We start from the raw sequence: 8776 nt of genomic DNA, 5'->3' as shown, positions 1-8776 counted from the left end.
AGGGACCAAACAGCAAGGACCGCAGGGGGAGGCCGCCCCTTGCTGGCCAGAATCAGAATGAAGAGACAGACGAACAATGCCGTTCATTCTGGTCGTCCCGAGTAGCTGGGACTACAGGCGTGCGCCCACCACGCCAGGCTAATTTTTAAAAAATTTTATGGAGACGGGGGTCCCACTATGTTGCCCAGGCTGGTCTTGAACTCCTGGCCTCATGTGATCCTCCCATCATGGCCTCCCAAAATGTTGAGATTACAGGCCTGGGCCACCGCACCTGGTCATTCAACTATTATTTTAAGCCACAAACTTCTGGAGAATAGAGCATGTATTATTAGTCTACTATTGCCACAGTAAAGATGTGTAACAAAATGCCTCCCAAACTCAGAGGCCTAACCCAACAATCGTTTATTCTCACTTATGCATCTGCAGGTCACTGATGTCGGCTGAGTTCAGCTGGACGTGTCTCCAAGCTGAAGATTGGGTCCCTGTCTTCTCCTTGGACCAGTGGGTCAGTCAGAGCGTGTTCTTCTCATGGTGGTTGTTCACAGAAAAAGCAGTCTTGATCCAGACCCCAAGAGAGGCCTCCTGAATTACATGCAGGAAGGAATTCAAGACAAGTTGCAGGGTGCAGTGAGAGTTTATTGAAAGCTCCTCCATTACAGAGTAGGGCGTCCTTAGGAAGCAAGCAAAGGAATGCCCCGTCTTTGTTTTAGCTTTCTCTTTTTCTTTTTTTTTTTTTTCAGATGGACTCTTGCTCTATTGACCAGGCTGGAGTGCAGTGGCGCAATCTCGGTTCACTGCAACCTCTGCCTCCTGGGTTTAAGCGATTCTCCTGCCTCAGCCTCCTAACTGGGATTACAGGCGCCCGCCATCACGCCTAGCGAATTTTTGTAGTTTTAGTAGAGACAGGGTTTCGCCATGTTGGCCAGGCTGGTCTCAAACTCCTGACCTCAGGTGATCCACCCGCCTCGGCCTCCCAAAGTGCTGGGCCACTGCGCCCGGCCATTTTAAATTTTTCATATATAGGCCGGGCGCGGTGGCTCACACCTGTAATCCCAGCACTTTGGGAGGCCGGGGCGGGCAGATCACAAGGTCAGGAGATCGAGACCATCCTGGCTAACACAGTGAAACCCCGTCTCTACTAAAAATACAAAAAACTAGCCGGGTGTGGTGGCAGGCGCCTGTAGTCCCAGCTACTTGGGAGGCTGAGGCAGGAGAATGGCGTGAACCCGGGAGGTGGAGCTTAAAGTGAGCCGAGATTTCGCCACTGCACTCCAGCCTGGGCGACAGAGCGAGACTCTGTCTCAAACAACAACAACAAAAAAATTCATATATAGGGGTTTTGTCTATGTAAAGGCTGAACTAAGCTGTGCCTGTGTGCATGTGGGCTGACAGCATGACAAAATTTATTATTTTATTAATTTAAACTGTCCTTGACATTTTAGTGTATAAGTACATTAAAGCATAACTATAATTATCTTGAAAGCATATATTACGGGTATTGGGACATCTGGTCTTTTTGTTGCTACAGGATTGTGTCCCTGCAGGTATCTTCAGGCTGTTTTCTCAACTCTAAACATCTTATGACCATGGGTTGTGACTGACAAGAAATGTGCCTTGTTAGTCTCAAGATGGAGCTGAACTTAAAATGGTATCACTCTGACCCTCCTAGTGAGAGGTGACATCGTGCTGGCAGTCCTCACAGCCGTCGCTCGCTCTCGGCGCCTCCTCTGTCTGGGCTACCACTTTGGCAGCACTTGAGGAGCCCTTCAGCCCACCGCTGCACTGTGGGAGCCGCTTTCTGGGCTGGCCAAGGCCGGAGCCCACTCCCTCAGCTTGCAGGGAGGTGTGGAGGGAGAGGCACCAGCGGGAACCGGGGTTGCATGCGGCGCTTGTGGACCAGCTGGAGTTCCGGGTGGGCGTGAGCTTGGCGGCCCCGCACTCGGAGCAGCCGGCGGGCCCTGCCGGCCCTGGGCAATGAGGGACTTAGCACCCGGGCCAGCGGCTGCGGAGGGTGTACTGGGTCCCCCAGCAGTGCCAGCCCACTGGCGCTGCACTCGATTTCTCGCCGGGCCTTAGCTGCCTTCCCGCGGGGCAGGCCTCGGGACTGCAGCCCGCCATGCCTGAGCCTTCCCCCACCTCCGTGGGTTCCTGTGCAGCCCGAGCCTCCCAGACGAGTGCCGCCGCCTGCTCCCATCGACCACCCAAGGGCTGAGGAGTGCGAGCGCATGGCCTGGGACTGGCAGGCAGCTCCACCTGCAGCCCGGGTGTGGGATCCACTAGGTGAAACCAGCTGGGCTCCTGAATCTGGTGAGGACGTCCAGAGTCTTTATATCTAGCTCAGGGATTGTAAGTCTGGTGAGGAGGTGGAGAGTCTTTACATCTAGCTCAGGGATTGTAAACACACCATTCGGCACTCTGTATCTAGCTCAAGGTTTGTAAACACACTAATCAGCACCCTGTGTTTAGCTCAAGGTTTGTGAGTGCACCACTCCACACTCTGTATCTAGCTGCTCTGGTGGGGCCTTGGAGAACCTTTATGTCTAGCTCAGGGATTGTAAACACACCAATTGGCACTCTGTATCTAGCTCAAGGTTTGTAAACACACCTATCAGCACCCTGTGTTTAGCTCAAGGTTTGTGAGTGCACCAATCGACACTGTATCTAGCTGCTCTGGTGGGGCCTTGGAGAACCTGTGTGTTGAAACTGTGTATCTAACTAATCTGATGGGGAGGTAGAGAACCTTTGTATCTAGCTCAGGGATTGTAAACGCACAGATCAGCGCCCTGTCAAAACAGGCCACTGGGCGCTACCAATCAGCAGGATGTGGGTGGGGCCAGATAAGAGAATAAAAGCAGGTTGCCTGAGCTGGCATTTGCAACCCGTTTGGGTCCCCTTCCACACTGTGGAAGCTTTGTTCTTTCACTCTTTGCAATAAATCTTGCTACTGCTCACTCTTTGGGTCCACGCTGCTTTTATGAGCTGTAACACTCACCGCGAAGATCTGCAGCTTCACTCCTGAAGCCAGCGAGCCCACGAGCCCACCGGGAGGAAAAAACAACTCCAGACACGCTGCCTTAAGAGCTGTAACACTCACCGCGAAGGTCTGCAGCTTCACTCCTGAGCCAGCGAGACTACGAACCCACCAGAAGGAAGAAACTCCAAACACATCCGAACATCAGAAGGAACAAACTCCAGACACGCCACCTTAAGAGCTGTAACACTCACCACGAGGGTCTGTGGCTTCATTCTTGAAGTCAGTGAGACCAAGAACCCACCAATTCCGGATACACTAGGCCCCGGCTTCCCTAACAATGGCAGAAGCAAGAACACAAGTTCAACTGCACAAACACATTGTAAACCTTTGCTTGCATCACACCTGCCAATATCCCATGGCCAAAGTAAATGCACATGGCTAAGCCCAGCAGAAATGAAGCAGGGAAGTATAGTCCTTCTGTGTGGTAGAGGGGAGTGTGAAAGGAAAATATCTTGGACCCCCAAAATATTTTCCTTTTTACGAAGGAAAATTCAAGCTGGAAACTGCTTAAGGCAAACCTGCCTCTCATTCTATTCAAAGTTATCCCTCTGCTCACTGAGATAGATGCACATCTTATTTGCCTCCTTTGGAAAGCCTAATCAGAAACTCAAAAGAATGCAACCATTTGTGTCTCACTTACCTGTGACCTGGAAACCCCCTCCCTGCTTCAGAGTCTTCCTGCCTTTGCTTCAAATTGTCCTGCCTTTCCAGATCTAACCAATGTAATTCTTCTATTGATGGATGACTCGTGTCTCCCTAAAATGTATACAAGCAAGCTGTGCCTGACTACCTTGGGCACATGTCGTCAGGACTTCCTGAGGCGATGTCATGGATGCATCCTCAACCTTGGCAAAATTAACTTTCTAAATTAACTGAGACCTGTCTCTGATTTTCTGGGTTCACAGAAGCATGTCTGATTATTTTAAATAACAATCTAACACAAAGCACATGGTTAGACCACTGAATTCCATAGGTATGAGCTCACTGTCACACTTCCTTTACTGAAAATGTGTCCTGGGGTGAGAGATGCTGAATACCATAAAGACACATGCAGTGTTCTGTAAGTCCATAGATGTGAGTGCTGCAGGCAGAGAAGGCACATCCCTGTGTGGCCTGAGTCTATACCTGGGAGGCATATTGCTGCCTCCTCTAGGAGTCCGATGTAATTTACTTGCCGTCAAGTGGACAGCTGGTCTCCCTAAAGAATCATGTCCTGGCCGGGTGCGGTGGCTCACGCCTATAATCCCAGCACTTTGGGAGCCCGAGGCGGGAGGATCACAAGGTCAGGAGTTAGAGACCAGCCTGGCCAATATGGTGAAACCCTGTCTCTACTAAAAGTAAAAAAATTAGCCGGGTGTGGTGGCGGGCGCCTGTAGTCCCAGCTACTCAGGAGGCTGAGGCAGGAGAACCGCTTGAACCCGGGAGGCAGAGGTTGCAGTGAGCCAAGATCGCGCCACTGCACTCCAGCCTGGGCAACAAAGCTGGAGTTTTGTTTTTTTTTCTGTCTCAAAAAAAAAAAAAGAAAGAAAGAAAGAAAAGAGAAAAGAAAAAAAAGAATCGTGTCCTATCAGGTTCTCAAAGTTGGCTTCTGCTGTTGGCAGGTTGGGTACTTAACAGTGACAGTGGCCAGCAAGATCAGCCAGGACGAAGGGCGGTTTATGAGGCTGAACACATGCATAGCCTCTATCCTGTTACCATAGCCGTTTCGCATATGGACTCTTTGAGCAAGAACTGAGATGTTTTGGGAGGAAAAGTCCAACATCCACAGATGACAGAGACCTCCTCCATACCGAATGCCTTCTGATGGATGTTTGCAGAGGACAAGAAATCTTTACATTCAATGCCCATTCAAAAAGGTCCATCCACATCCCCACCAGACCTCCTGTACCTAATCTTTAATCTTGTTCTTTCTTAGTCCCTGATCAACTGGCCAACCCTTGAGCTAGTGTCCATCAATCCTTTATTTATTTATTTATTTATTTTGAGATGGAGTTTTGCTCTTGTTGTGTAGGCTGGAGTGCAATGGTGCAATCTTGGCTCACTGCAACCTCTGCCTCCCAGGTTCAAGCGATTCTTGTGCCTCAGCCTCCTGAGTAGCTGGGATTACAGGTATGCCCCACCACACCCAGCTAATTTTTGTATCATTAGTAGAGACGGGGTTTCTCCTTGTTGGTCAGGCTGGTCTCGAACTTCCAACCTCAGGTGATCCGCTCGCCTAGGCCTCCCAAAGTGCTGGGATTACAGGCGTGAGCCACCGTTCCCAGCCTGGTCCTTCAGGCCATCCCTACTTAGCTGAGAAGTGGAAAACCAGGCACAGTGCTCAGAGTTCCACCATCTGAGATGACTTCCCTTCACCACTGTCTTTTTTTTCTTTTTCTTTTTCTTTTTTTTTTTTTTTTTGAGACGGAGTCTCCTTCTTGTTGCCCAGGCTGGAGTGCAGTGGCGTGATCTCGGCTCACTACAATGTCTACCTCCTGGGTTCAAGCAATTCTCCTGCCTCAGCCTCCTGAGTAGCTGGGATTACAGGCGCCCGCCACCACGCCCAGCTAATTTTTGTACTTTTAGTAGAGATGGGGTTTTGCCATGTTGGCCAGGCTGATCTCAAACTCCTGACCTCAGGTGATCCAACCGCCTCGGCCTCCCAAAGTGCTAGGATCACAGGTGTGAGCCACCTTGCCTGGCCTCACCACTGTCTTTTTAGGGCTTCTCCTAAGTAAGGCTAGAGTAGAATGGCTGTTCATGTCTGGCATGTGCCAGCATATTATGCAGATGTCAACACTAGGCCCATTTTTTCCATCCTGTACTAACTGGACATAGAGAAATCCTATGAGTCTATAGGTGTAGACTGAGGCGGGGGTAGGAATTTAAATGACCCTCTTGTACAACCTGCTTGTACAGTCCTATATACACTTTTTATTTCACAATGGAATGTTGCTGTGTAAATTCAATTTTTTTTTTTTTTTTTTTTTTGAGACAGAATCTTACTCTGTCACCAAGGCTGGAATGCAGTGGCCTGATCTTGGCTCACTGGAACTTCCACCTCCCAGGTTCAAGCAACTCTCCTGCCTCAGCTTCCTGAGTAGCTAGATTACAGGAGCATGCCACCACACCCAGCTAATTTTTGTATTTTTAATAGAGACAGGGTTTTGCCATGTTGCCCAGGCTGGTCTCGAACTCCTGGCCTCAAGTGATCTGCCCGCCTCAGCCTCCCAAAGTGCTGGGATTACAGATGTGAGCCACCGTGCCTGGCCAGTAAATTCAGTTTTAACGATCAGATGAAACTAAATTCATGAAGGGCAGTTCAGATGAATCTCTTAGTGCCACCTGGCAGGAGTGGTGGCCCTCAAGTGAGGATGCAGCCAGCCTACAATGAGGAGCTACGGGAATAAGGACCCCAACCTCACATCCCACCTCTGTTCTTCCACAAGTATTCCCCATTGGCTGCAGCTGACCAGGAGTCAGAGAACGAGGGAGCCCATTGATGTGGTTCACATGAGTCAGCCTCTGGGGTGGAGCAGGATGAAGTGGAGAAATTCATCTGGACAAGATATGGTGGGCAGCCTCTAAGATGGTACCCAGTGAGCAACACCTCCTGGCATTCACCTCCAGGGCTGGTCTGTGTGACCAGTAGAATATGGCAGAGACAATGACATTTCACCTAACAAGTCAGGTTAGAAAAGGCACTGCAGCCTCAGTTTTGGTCACTGCAGTGGGGAGCTTTCTAAGATGGCCCATGATTCCCAGCTGCTGGCATCCATGCCAGTGTGTAATACCCTTCCATTGAGTGTATGCTGGACCAAGTGACTTGATCCTAATTAATCGAATATGGCAAAAGTATTGGGATATATCCCTTGTGAGATTAGGCAACTAAAGGTTCTAACTTCCATCTTGGTTGCTGGCTTTAGCCAAGCAAGAGGCCCGTGTGGAAAGAATTGAGGGAGACCCCTGGCCAACACCCACCTGAGTGTGTGTGGAAGGGGATCCACTCCAGGTGAGACTTTAGAATCTCAAGTTAAGCTGACTGTAGCCTCCGGAGGGACTCAGCTCTGAGTCCTCAGCTAAACCGTGCCCAGATTCCTATTCCACAGAAATGTGAGACAACAAATGCCATTTGATGTTTTGGGGTAATTTATTACAAAATAAAAGGTAACTAATATTCTCTCTCTCTGATCACTTGCTTTAGGTGAAATCAGTGGCTGTGTCGTTAGCAGCTCTATCAGGAGCCCGCCTGGCAAGGAACTGAGGTTTTCTGACCACAGCTTGTGAGTGAGCCTAGAGGCAGATCCCCACCCACCCAAGCCTTCAGATGACTACAGACCCTGCCCTCAGCATGATCCATGAGAGACCTGAGCCAGGACCTGCAGCTAACCCACTACCTTATTCCTGACCATCAGAAACTGTGCAAGGTAGGGCCTGGCGTGGTGGCTCAGGCCTGTAATCCCAGCATTTTGGGAGGCCGAGGCAGGTGGATCACTTGAGGTCAGGAGTTCAAGAACAGCCTGGCCAACATGGTGAAACCTCATGTCTACTCAAAATACAAAAATTAGCTGGGCGTAGTGGCACACGCCTGTAATCCCAGCTCCTTGGGAGGCTGAGGCAGGAGAATCTCTTGAATCCAGTAGGTGGAGGTTGCAGTGAGCTGAGATCGCGCCACTGCACTCCAGTCTGGGTGACAGAACTGAGACTGTCTCAAAAGAAACTGCTAAGGTAATAAATGTTCGGGGTTTTAAGCTGCTAAGGTTTGGGAAAATTTGCTTTGCAGCAATTGATACTAATCCATGAGCCAACAGAAAACATTCAGCAAAGAGGAAAAGGGAAAGTTCATAAAATTGGGTGAAATATTCCTTAGGAATAGTATTTGGTACTTTTTTTTTTTTTTTTTTTTTGAGATGGAGTCTCACTCTGTTACCCAGACTAGAGTGCAGTGGCACAATCTCAGCTCACTGCAACCTCCGCCTCCCGGGTTGAAGTGATTTTCTTGCCTCAGCCTTCTGAGTAGCCGGGATTACTGGCGCGTGCCACCACGCTCGGCTAATTTTTGTATTTTGAGTAGACACGGGGTTTCACCATGTTGGCCAGACTGGTCTCCAACTCCTGACCTCAAGTGATCCACCTGCCTCAGCCTCCCAAAGTGCTGGGATTGATTACAAGCGTGAGCCACTGTGCCCGGACTTGGTTCATATTCTTGATGGGCCCTGAACCTATATATAGAGTTATTTTTTTGAGGACTTCTCATAAAAAAAGGGTTTTCTTTTGCTTCAGGGACAAACTCTGGTATTCCACTAAATTGAGAATAATGGGCTGGGCGTGGTGGCTCACGCCTGTAAGACCAGCATTTTGGGAGGCTGAGGCAGGAGGATCACTTGATCCCAGAAGTTGGAGACCAGCCTGGGCGACACAGGGAGACCCCTCCCCCATCTCCACAAAAATAAAAAGAAAATAAGCCGGGCGTGGTGGCGTGCACCTATAGTCCCAGCTACTTGGGAGCTTTAAGTGGGAGGCTCGCTTGAGCCCAGGAGTTCGAGGCTGCAGTGAGCTATGATGGCACCACTGCATTCTAGCCCGAGCAAGAGAAGATCCAGTCTCCAAAAAAAAAAAGAAGCCCACCAAAAAAGTAAAAAAAAGTTGAAAATGATGACAGACCCTTTATTAGCACCTCTTACACGCCCGGGCAGTGAATTTATATCATCTTTCACAAATAGAAAAACTGAAGCTCATTCAGATTAGGTAATTTATCTGAAG

Source organism: Pongo pygmaeus, chromosome 17 (assembly GCF_028885625.2).
Source record: "Pongo pygmaeus isolate AG05252 chromosome 17, NHGRI_mPonPyg2-v2.0_pri, whole genome shotgun sequence".
Classification (NCBI taxonomy): Eukaryota; Metazoa; Chordata; class Mammalia; order Primates; family Hominidae; genus Pongo; species Pongo pygmaeus.
The sequence above is the reverse complement of the archived record's forward strand: the minus strand, read 5'-3'. Positions refer to the sequence as shown.